Source organism: Neoarius graeffei, chromosome 23 (assembly GCF_027579695.1).
Source record: "Neoarius graeffei isolate fNeoGra1 chromosome 23, fNeoGra1.pri, whole genome shotgun sequence".
Lineage (NCBI taxonomy): Eukaryota > Metazoa > Chordata > Actinopteri > Siluriformes > Ariidae > Neoarius > Neoarius graeffei.
This window is the reverse complement of record NC_083591.1, coordinates 49,462,917-49,474,289: the sequence shown is the minus strand read 5'-3', so window position 1 is coordinate 49,474,289 and position 11,373 is coordinate 49,462,917.

Sequence of the window (11,373 nt, the reverse complement as noted above, 5' to 3'; positions counted from 1 at the left end):
ATGAATTTTCTCAATAGATATTCGCATCAGCTCCAATGTATGATGTCATGTTGTCTTCAAAACCAGGCAATATCGTAAACTATATTCAATGCTCATTCTTCATTGGGTAGCGTGACGTAATACATGTAGGATAAGCGATATGCTGACAATATTGCATACTATCAAACCACATGAATGAAACTGCTAGAAGGGAATAGAACACATGTTTATATTCCATCAAAAAAGTGACCTGTATGTATAATAATACAATATAGGGATTCGTGTGAATATGATGACACGTACGATTTCCCGACATAATCCTTAATAATGTTCAAATGTTCCAGTTTAACTCCTGCCATTCAAAACATAAAGTGGTTGACGTTTGTCAGTATGATCTTTAGGAGACAGTGCAGAGAACAGCGGGAACCGTGTGAAAGGTTTACTCAGGGGTAAGGTTACTCTAATCTTACAGGCATTCTTGAGAAGTGTGGTGATTTCCTTGTGCAGCGAGTGACTCAGAGTCTTTGAGATGCATGGAGAGAACCGGGAGGTCATGTTACATTCGAGAGAGAGAATATCCGTCAAAAGAAACCCTCACAGGGAGATGCTGATATATAGACCAGATGACTGCAGAACATATTCACGTTACTTGTATTACATGTAATAAAAGCAATAATAGTAGTAATCATGATAACAGTCAACTTTTGTTTGGAAAGAAACTTAAAATTAATGGTCACAATTATTAAAAAAATATATAATAAAAATGAAACAATACAAAAGGAATGAAGACCCACCCAAATATGAAGCAAAGGTTTGCAAAATTAGTTTTAATGTGGATTTAAAATATTGAGGATCTTATTCATAATATTCTCTGGAATACTGTTCTACAATCTGGGATCTTGAACCATCATGCACAGAGTGATCCTAGGGATTAGCAGTAAGCCTGCATCAGCTGATATGTGCTATATGCCAAAGCGAGAGCATTAAGGGCTTTAAATGTCAAAGGCAAGACTTGAAACTCAATGCCAAATTTAACCCTTACATGCAACCATGTGACCTGCAACCCCCTGTTCATTTTTTACCCATCATTTAATTCATATTACTTTTTTATTTTAATTAATTCACCAATACCAAAAATGCTAAAAGAAATGCAGTATCTGTTAGATAAGTGACTAATAAAATAATTAAGAGTTATTCCATGAAATCAAGTCGTACATGAGCTGATAGCCGACAAGGCGCGTAGTGCCAAGTCAGCTATAAACCATGTACGATGAGATTGAGTGGAATAATTGTTTTATTCTCTCTGCATTCACTGGATTTTCAGAGACAGAGCATTTTTATTTTTATATTTTACAAATTTGATAAATAAAATCTTTATACAAAACGTCCAACGAAATCGTTTCCGCTTAGAATGTAAACAAACCGGTGAAATGACAGGAGCAATTTGTGAAAAATGCGATAATAATAATTCTTGAAAAATAAAAAAAGATACATTCGTCCCATCAAATATTTTTATTCCACATTTTGTTGCTTTTTTTGTATTTCTGGAGTTTTCTTCTTTACTTCTTTAGATTTTTTTGGGGGGGAGTTGGCAAACCCTAAATGTGCATTACCGCCACCGACTGGGCTGGAGTGTGGAACAGGCGATATTCGGGGGAAAAAATATTCTTTTAGCTATTTCTGCTTCTTTTAAATAATTGATAAGAATTTTTGGGATTTTGTTTCGAATCGAGTTTTATTTCATCCTCAGTTGGTTCAGCAACACGCGCTGCCATTTTGTTTTTCTCTACTCACGGTATATAAGCTGATATCCTAGTAGTAGAATAGCCAATCAGAGCACGCAATTGCTCATATCCAGTGAATGTGGATAGAATAACGATATATATCACGTGAGTAGGCGATAGATCGAAATGAGAGGCAAAGAGCGTAAACAAGAACAGGGAAGGGATGGGTGATAGACAAACAGTACAAACTTGGTTAAGGTAATCAATGTGGTCAGGAAAACAGAAACAAAGTCAAAGCTATAGTAGCAATACAATAAACCAACAGTTTGGTATAGACAGGTGCGTGACAGAACGTGTATACTTTGCAAAGTCCTGTGTTTCCTGTGAATCCTTAAATACTTGTGCTTTGATTGCACTGTGATCAGGAACAGGTGCTCGGCATAAATTAGTCTTAATGAGCATGAGCACGGTGTGGGCGTGAGTTACAGTACGAGTATGGACGTGACAATATCGATCACTTGTACGTGGCATCATGTGATAATTTCTCCTGGGGGACAACCAGACACCATCTTTCCTGTAAGCAAGGCTTAATCTGTCTTAAATATGGTTCATTTTTCTGGTGTTTCAAAAAGATAAAAGGTATTACCGTCTCCCTGGAACTTTGTCGTGAACTTCTGATTGTGGCTTAGGAACTTGACTTGGGCATTTCTTTAGAAAGGAAATATCTCTGACCCAGGAGTAGGAGACTTTTTTTCACAGTAGTAGGAAGAACCCAGTACACCTTTTTATCTATAACTGTCGGTGAATCCCTTTGTTTCACGCCAGCTTTGAGCCCACAGCAACGATGCTATGTGATAACAGCTATCTCCAAGGCCTGCCATACAGCCACAGTGTGTGGCCACTGTCTTGCCATTTTTTTCACTGACAATCCAATGAGTTAAAAGTTTTTTGGTAATTCTTTGCGAGTGGTTAATCTGGAATAGGATATAGCTTGTATTCAGTCACATGACTTTTTCTTGCAAGTTTAATTACAGTGAATGAAGTAAGTGGTGGTCAGGCAAACCAAAAATTTGGCCGCCGTTATGCAGAAAGCTAATGAAACCGTCTCTGACTATTTTCACAGTTTAGAGACCAATGCACGGTCAAGATACCTTCAGAAAGTTGCTCTTTGCGATGGGATAGCTCCTTACATGCTAGTAAAGAAATATTTTTCCTATGATTTAAAAAATTATCCATCCGTTGAGTTCCCCGATATCTCAGACTACCTATAGAGGTTTGAGATTTTGAGTCTAAACAGTCAAATAGATGAAAACCTGGAAGAACATGGAGGCATACATCTCATCTAGCTGCTTTATCCTGTTCTACAGGGTCACAGGCAAGCTGGAGCTTATCCCAGCTGACTACGGGCGAAAGGCAGGGTACACCCTGGACAAGTCGCCAGGTCATCACAGGGCTTTCACAACCATTCACACTCATGGTCAATTTAGAATCACCAGTTAACAGAGGTGGAAAGAGTACTAAAATATTATACTCAAGTACAAGTACTGTTACTCTGATGAAATTGTACTTAAGTACAAGTAAAGTTACCAGACAAAAAATCTACTCAAGTAAAAGTAAAAAGTAGATCATTTAAAATGTACTTTGAGTAAAAGTAAAACGTTACTTTTAACAATGGGTGTTTTCTGCCTCCATTGTGTTGTGCAAAAATGAAAAAGAAGAGGAAACAAGGATATATGTACATCTCAACCCAGATGTTTTATTTAAAGGAAGTGTATCAAATTGAATGCTTAGGATAATGCTGCATTAAAACTGAGAGAAACAAAAAAGGTCAATACACACAGTCATGTCGTTTACATCGCCCTGACCACACACAAAGCATTGTACACGAAATATGAAAGTGAAATGTTGCACCGAAATCTCGTAGCTTGCCTGTGTGCACTGTGTGTTATTGAACAATTCAATTCAAACATTATTTGTTTTGCTTAGTATTCCTTTCTGGCCTGTTGGATGTAGAATGGTAGGAGGACTGATCACGTCAGGTTGGCGAGCTAACTTGCTTGCATGATTAGCCAACCGAATAACAGACTAGTTACTGTTATGTTACAGTACCAACTTCAACATTAGCAATGCCATCCACTATTTTTGGAATATAACCAGCCTATTGTCGGTTTTACTATGGAAAGGAAACATTATGATCAGGGGCGCAGATACGTTTTTTGAACTGGGGGGGACAAAAAACTGGGGGGGACAAAGCTGCCAGCAAACCAACCCCAACCCCGATATGCCTGTCAAACTTGTTGTGGGTAACCATAGCAACCAAGCTCGAGCTCGAAACCTGTGCAGTCTGCGCAGCTCAACCAACCGAATATCAGTCTTTGTTTTGTTTTATGTGAGTTGTTGCAACTATGTATACACTGCTGTGCACCTCAATAAACCGAATGGTAATTAGTCTTTTGATTTTTCCGTGAGGTTTGCCTTATGCAAAGAAAGACAGCATAGACGTTTTTTCCTCCCTATAAGTGGGGGGGACCGAACGAGGTGAATTTAAATCTGGGTGGGACGAATCCCACCCGTCCCACCCTCTATCTGCGCCCGTGATTATGATGCCAATGATAATACTTACCTCAACATGCTTGCGCAGATTAGACGTCGAATTTTTGTATGCCGCAATGGTTGTCTTCTTGGGCACACAATCTGCATTGCATAATGAAACTGTCACCCCTTTTCTCTACGAAGCTGAAGTGATCACGTATGTAGGGCCAGGGGTGCACTTCATTACTGGAAGAAATTGCGTTTTCTGCAGGGTCATCCACCACAGGTTCCTCGGTCTCCTCCATGTCCGCAGGGGCGCTTTATCAACACCCGTGGCCCAGGGGCTAGGCCCCTCATAGGCTACCTGTCAACCCTACCCTTACCGTTGGCCAGGAAAACACTCTTATTTTATTTGCAATACGTGTCAAGCATTTACAGTGTAAGCGCGTAATTAGCCTAGAAGCCTACGATAGGTTACGTTTGGCTCAGCGTAGCTGCGCAAGGCCCACGCTCACATCGCTCAACACATCCGACCACAGAGGGAGAGAAGAACGCGCGCATTATCATTACAGAGCAAGTTCTGATTATTACCACGGACAGGACAGTGATACTGCGTAACTTTCACGCAGGGGCATGGCCAGAGATAACCACACAAGCGCGCGTGTGCTAATGTAGACCTATGTGTTGTAAACATAAAACACACACACACCTACAGACAAGTCCTTTTAAAAAATAAAATACATAAAAATAGCTTGGCAGCATGAAAACAAACATTCACTGCAAGACAAGGTGCCCTAGAATCGCCATCAGTTTTTAAATATCTATATGGACTTTGTTGTCAGGATTGCACAGCATGAGATATCAAAACTGTACCCAGATACAGGCTTCAAGTTCAGATATTGCATTCCAAATGAGGTATCCACAAGAGAAATGCGTATGAAAGCACGAGCATCAGGAGAGGGTTGCATAACAGAGATTCTATACGCAGATGATCAGGCCATACTCGCTGGATCCATCGAGGAGCTTCAGAATATTCTTCAGTTGTATGATAAGACCTACACCCGCTTTGGTTTACAAATATCATATGTCAAAACAGAAACAATGGCTTTTAACGTCAATGAGGATATCAAATGTAAACCAAGTATCATTTCCCTTGGCGGCACTAATATTAAAAACGTCCGCACCTTTAAATATCTTGGTTATAATGTCAGCAACTGTGATGAATCCTCACACTTCCTGCATGCTAGGATAAGTGCTGCATTCATGAAATGGAATGAACTGAAACACGTTCTAACTGACCACCGAATACTACTAAAAACCCGTATAAAGTTCCTAGTGGCATGCGTTCGATCTCGTCTCCTGTACAGCACACAGGCATGGCAACTATCATCCAGTGAAATTCACAAAATTGAGGTAGTGTGGCACGGCTTCCTAAGGAAAATGATTAAAGGTGGATATAAACGAAAGAATGCCCCTGACCAAAAGAACACTACAAATGAAGATATAGACTGGATCTACAAGATGTCCAATGCTGACCTCCGGAAACTGACAGGAACCCAGGATATAAAATTATCCTGCTACGTACAACAACTAAAATATATTGCTCACGTTTGCCGGATGGGCAATAACCAAGTGCAAAAGCAGCTCCTGTTTGACAAAAATGGTTACAAATGGACGAAATGGGAAAATCTGCTGGGCATAGACACCCAACAGATAAGACGTATGATGATGGACAAATCAAACTTTGAGCAACTGCTGCAACTGCTACAGCAGAAGCACCCCTAGAGAGTTTAACTTTTGACAGGGGAACATGATGATGATGATGAAGGTACTTGGCTCGGCGGCCACATGAAACGTAAACACCATGGACAGCGGCCAAACTCATAACTCTACAGACCGAAATACACGAAACCAAGTCCTACTAGGGTCTATTTTACCGATCTATGTTCAAGCATCATGCAAGTCTTCCTTCTCCTTGAATAAGACTGTGCATTCAACTGCCTTTTTGACATGACTGCATCGAAATACCACTTGCAACAATATTTCACGCACTCCATCAAGAAAAAAGTTAAACATGATGAACACGGGCATACTGTTTTGAGCATACGATTTTTTAAAAAGAAACTAGCTACATCAAAGTCCTTTAATAAACCCATCCTTTAGCGCAAATGAGCTTAACCTAGTTCAAAGCATGACGCTAGCAGTAGCTGCATAAGGCAAAATCATGTGGGCCTTTCGTCAACAACAAGCCACGGCGGGCAAACATTAATAATCAAGCGTCCTTACCTTAAAACGTTGTCTTGACCACAGAACTTCTCAAGTACTGTATTTCACTTAAATCCACACGCGTTAACAACACACCCAACACAGCTAGCGAGAAATGTGGATATGCGCTAGCTTTGTATTGCTATTCCCCTCAGTATGCTTACTCTGTCTGCTGCCCGAACTGTGAAAATTATAGGCTACAATCTTTTCATCAATTTCTTCAGTAGATGCCGTTTTAGACATTTTATTATCCCCATCGAAATATGCTATTATACTAACAGGATTATAACTCAAATCACACGACACGTATTCAAATCACAACTGATTTATTTTACTGTTGGACAGATCATAGCATATCTAGCCTAGCTGCACATAGCCTAGCTGCTGGTAGGCTGATAACTGATAAGTAGCTGATATTCTGAACAGATTGGTGATCCTTACCTTAAAAAAAGTCTGTGACTTTAGGCAACGATTCTATCATTACCTGCATCTCTCTCTTTTTTTCCTTTTATGCACCCCGCTAACATGTGAACGCTTCATTTTTCAAAGTCTCTAAATTTGTGTCTCAGTAGTCTGCAGTCTTTGGCGCGCTTTCGTGCGTGACGTTACATTTTGTTACATTTTATTCTGGTACAGTTGTGGGTGTTCGTTTCGCGAACCACATCCACCATGTCTCTTACAGCAGGCTACTGTGCGCTCTTTTATTTCTAACCTTATTTCTATCCGTACATTAATGTAGGCCCACGATTCCGACAGTTTATTATTTTATTAATATTACAAGGCCCCTGATTGGCTGTGGCCCAGGGGTTTGAGCCCCCCGAAGCCCCCCCCTTAAAGCGCCGGTGCATGTCCGCCATCGTCTGTGTGAGACTCGCGCGCGCGACAACTGTCCTTCCCGTGATTCATTTCCAGAACGCATTTCCCCAGGGGCGTCAGAAGCATTTTTAATGTGGGGGAGGACACACTGGCGGGGGGTCCTCCGCCAGAAAAATTTTAATTAATTTTCAACAATAAGTCCTCATTCAACTAGTCCATATATTCATCAGCCTGTTTTTAAACCCACTGCTACACCTAAGATAATGAGATGAATGTGACACAATTTATCACCAACAATGACTTTATGGGTGCATTTTACTTTTTATTTTGTGTTTTCTATTTAGTTTTAGATGTAACACAACATGCCACTGGGCCAAGCAATAGTGACACTCAACTGTATGTTTAAAAATAAGAATATTCATAATCTCACACAATGAACAGGCATGACATGGCATCATGCAAACTTCATAACACAAAATCACACTGTGTCAAGCAACGGTGACACATAAAAAATAACTTCACACAATGAACAGGTGCAATTTTGTTCACCACCAACAGTGACTTTAGTGGGTGCATTTTACTTTTTTCCGATTTAGCGATACTCATAACAAAAATGGCATGGCATCATGCAGTCTTCATAACACAAAATTACACTGGGTCAAGCAATGACACATAAAAGAGAACTTCACACAATGAACAAGTGCAGTTTTGTCAACCTACATGCAATGGTGGTACTACAGTAGCATTTACAGATTAGTATAACAAATAGATTTATAGATAGAACTCCTTCTTACATTGGTGCCACCACAATTTCTACCCCTTCATAACTTTTATCCCCCTTTCCTTCACAATCCACCTGGAATAACATCCATCTCTCTCCATCACTTTCCTCTCTACTATTCCTTCCCCATACACTGATTTCCCATCTTACTTTCCAGAAAACTGCCAAAGACCAGACAAAACAAGGAATCAATAAATATCATCACAGCAGACTTGACCTCATTCTTGGCATTACAGTAAGGCAGGCCTACTGGGTTTTAATTAAATGATAGCTAACATTAAGCTAGCTGATACATCTCCTAACATTGACTAGCCAGCTAACTGCACTAACATTTCCATTGGGACAAAAAAACCCTGTCCTGTGGGGAAATTTTGACTGACTTTCCGCTTCTTTGTAAAGAATGTCCTTATGCCCATTGTGTCTGGGGAGGAGCAAATACTGCAAACAATTCATCATCAATCAAGAATACCCCATTAGGCTAAGCTTATTTCGCTGTTTAGTTGAATATTGAATAATGCAACTTTTTTCAAATCTATTCACATTCACTGAATATGAGCAATCACACACTGTGATTGGCTACTCTACTACTAGGCTATCAGCTCATATACCGTGAGTAGAGAAAAACAAAATGGCAGTATCAAGTATTTAAAAGAAACAGAAATAGCAAACAGAATATAGTTTTCCCCCCCGCGATATCTCCTGTTCCACACTTCAGCTCAGTCGTTGGCGGTAATGCACTTTTACGTTGGTTTGCCAACCACCAAAAAACCCTGAAGAAGAAGAACAACAACAAAATGGTGGCGTGTGTTGCTCAACCAACTGAGGATGAAATAAAAACTCTAACTGAAAACAAAACCCCAAAACATACAAAAAAGCAACAAAATATGGAATGAAAGTATTTGATTGTAAGAACGTATCATTTTTTTTTATTTTTCAAGAATTATTATTATAGCATTATTCACAAATTGCTCCTGTCATTTCACTGGTTTATTTATATACTAACCAGAAATTATTTGGTTTGACATTTTGTATAAAGTTTTTATTTATCGAATTTGCAAAAACTAACAATAAATATGCTCTCGTGACAAATGTCCCCATGGGTTCAAACCCCACTCCTAGTAAGTGCTTTAGCTAAATTCTATCATACAGTTTTCTGAAGGTTACTGGACAATTCATAAAGGAATCTTTCAGGAATTACATGGAAGCTGCCAAACAAATTCAAGCTGCGTTCTGACAGGGGCATAGCTGAAGGACTCAGTCATTGGGGTGTGAGTTCTGGTGATGGCATGTCCTCTAAATCACAGATACTAGGCCAACACTGGTGTTGGTTCCAACCCTATGAAATAACACAGCTCATGGCTTGAGTATGCTGCACAGAGCTGGCGTTTTACACTAGGATGACTGAGTGGTTAAAGTGCATATCACGGGTAAATTCAAGAGCAAGATCAATGTAATTCTCCTATTTTATATTAAACTTTGGTCAAATATCTGTAAGATTCTGCATTCTCTGCAATGTTTTTAAGTTGCGCAATACCAGAAAAATTCAGTTGAAATCAAGCCATTTGATCCGCCTCTGAAAAAACTTGCCATTTGAATTTCCCGGCAAACATTGATTTTCGTGACATCATCTGTGGGACGCCTCCTTCTGAATCCTACGTCAGTGCTGGTTTGTTTATGGGAAAACGACCTGGTGGTTTTCTGCAAATTTCTTCAACGTTATCGCGTAATTATTAAAATGGTTAACAGATGTATCGTAGGAGGGTGTAGCAACACCAATCTTGATGGGATTAGTAGTCATCGTTTCCCAAAAGACCAGACAATGAGAGAGAACTGGGAGCGCTTGGTCTACACAGGCTGTGCACTTAACCCATGCAAAGCTTGCGCAGCCTGCTTCCACAGGTGACGTCACGAATCTGGCTCCAGACTCCCCTGGGATTTTTCCAGATGTGTTTTGTTATTTTATTTTTTTTCTGCTGTAGACAGATGGCCTCGTGCAAAATTACCCTTCTGGATGAGTGTGTAAAGGGACACACTTTCATATAAAAAAACCCCGAAATTGGTCCAGAATATGCATTTTAAGGTGTTGGCCCCATAACCCAATAGGCAAATGCCCATGGGGGTTCAAACTCCACTTGTGTTAAGTGCTTCAAGTGAATTCTTTCTTGTATGGATGAATGCCATCAAACAAGTGCCATCAAACAAGTCTTTTTTTTTTTGAATGAAGTCCTCAAAGAACTTCCTAAAGTAGTGCCACTGGAAAGCATGAGCTCTGGAATTACTGTGACCCTGACCAGGATTCAGTAGTTACTGATGGCAAATATTTGCACATTAAAACTCATTCAGGGCGGCACGGTGGTGTAGTGGTTAGCGCTGTTGCCTCACAGCAAGACGGTCCGGGTTTGAGCCCTGTGGCCAGCGACGGCCTTTCTGTGCGGAGTTTGCATGTTGTCTGCGTGGGTTTCCTCCGGGTGCTCTGGTTTCCCCCAAAGACATACAGGTTAGGTTAACTGGTGACTCTAAATTGACCGTAGGTGTGAGTGTGAATGGTTGTCTGTGTCTATGTGTCAGCCCTGTGATGACCTGGTGACTTGTCCAGGGTGTACCCTGCCTTTCACCTGTAGTCAGCTGGGATAGGCTCCGGCTTGCCTGTGACCCTGTAGAAGGATAAAGCGGCTAGAGATAATGAGATGAGAACTCATTCCGTATGAAGACTTTTACGGACAACTGAGTGGTTAAGGTGTTGGCCTTAAGTGCCAATGGATAAATGTACTTGTAGGTTCAAATCCCACTCCTGGTAAGTACTTTAGCTGAATTCTGTTGTGTGTGTCTGAAAGTTACTGACTCTTGAAGCTTTCAGGAATGACTTGGAAGCTGTCAAGCAAATTCAGGGTCCATTATCATAGAGGCATTGATGAAGGTCACATCCTTCGAGGTATGAGTGATGGAATGTCCTTGAAATCATAGATTCAGGAAAAGAAGTCTTCTGAATAGCTAAGCCCTTCGTTCAAACCCTGCTACAATGCAGAAATTTAGCTTGAAAAATGGCAATTAGGTTCCATCTTGTGTGGAAAAAAAATGTATTTTGTGTTTAAAAGGTATAATGTTGGTTAAGATCTTAAAATGTTCAGTGGTATCCCACCTCACTGGTGAACCACTTCAAATTAAGTGTGTCTATTACATTCATGATATTTATATTCAAATGAATCCATTAACAGCTAAGGCATCTCATCTCATCATCTCTAGCCGCTTTATCCTTCTACAGGGTCGCAGGCAAGC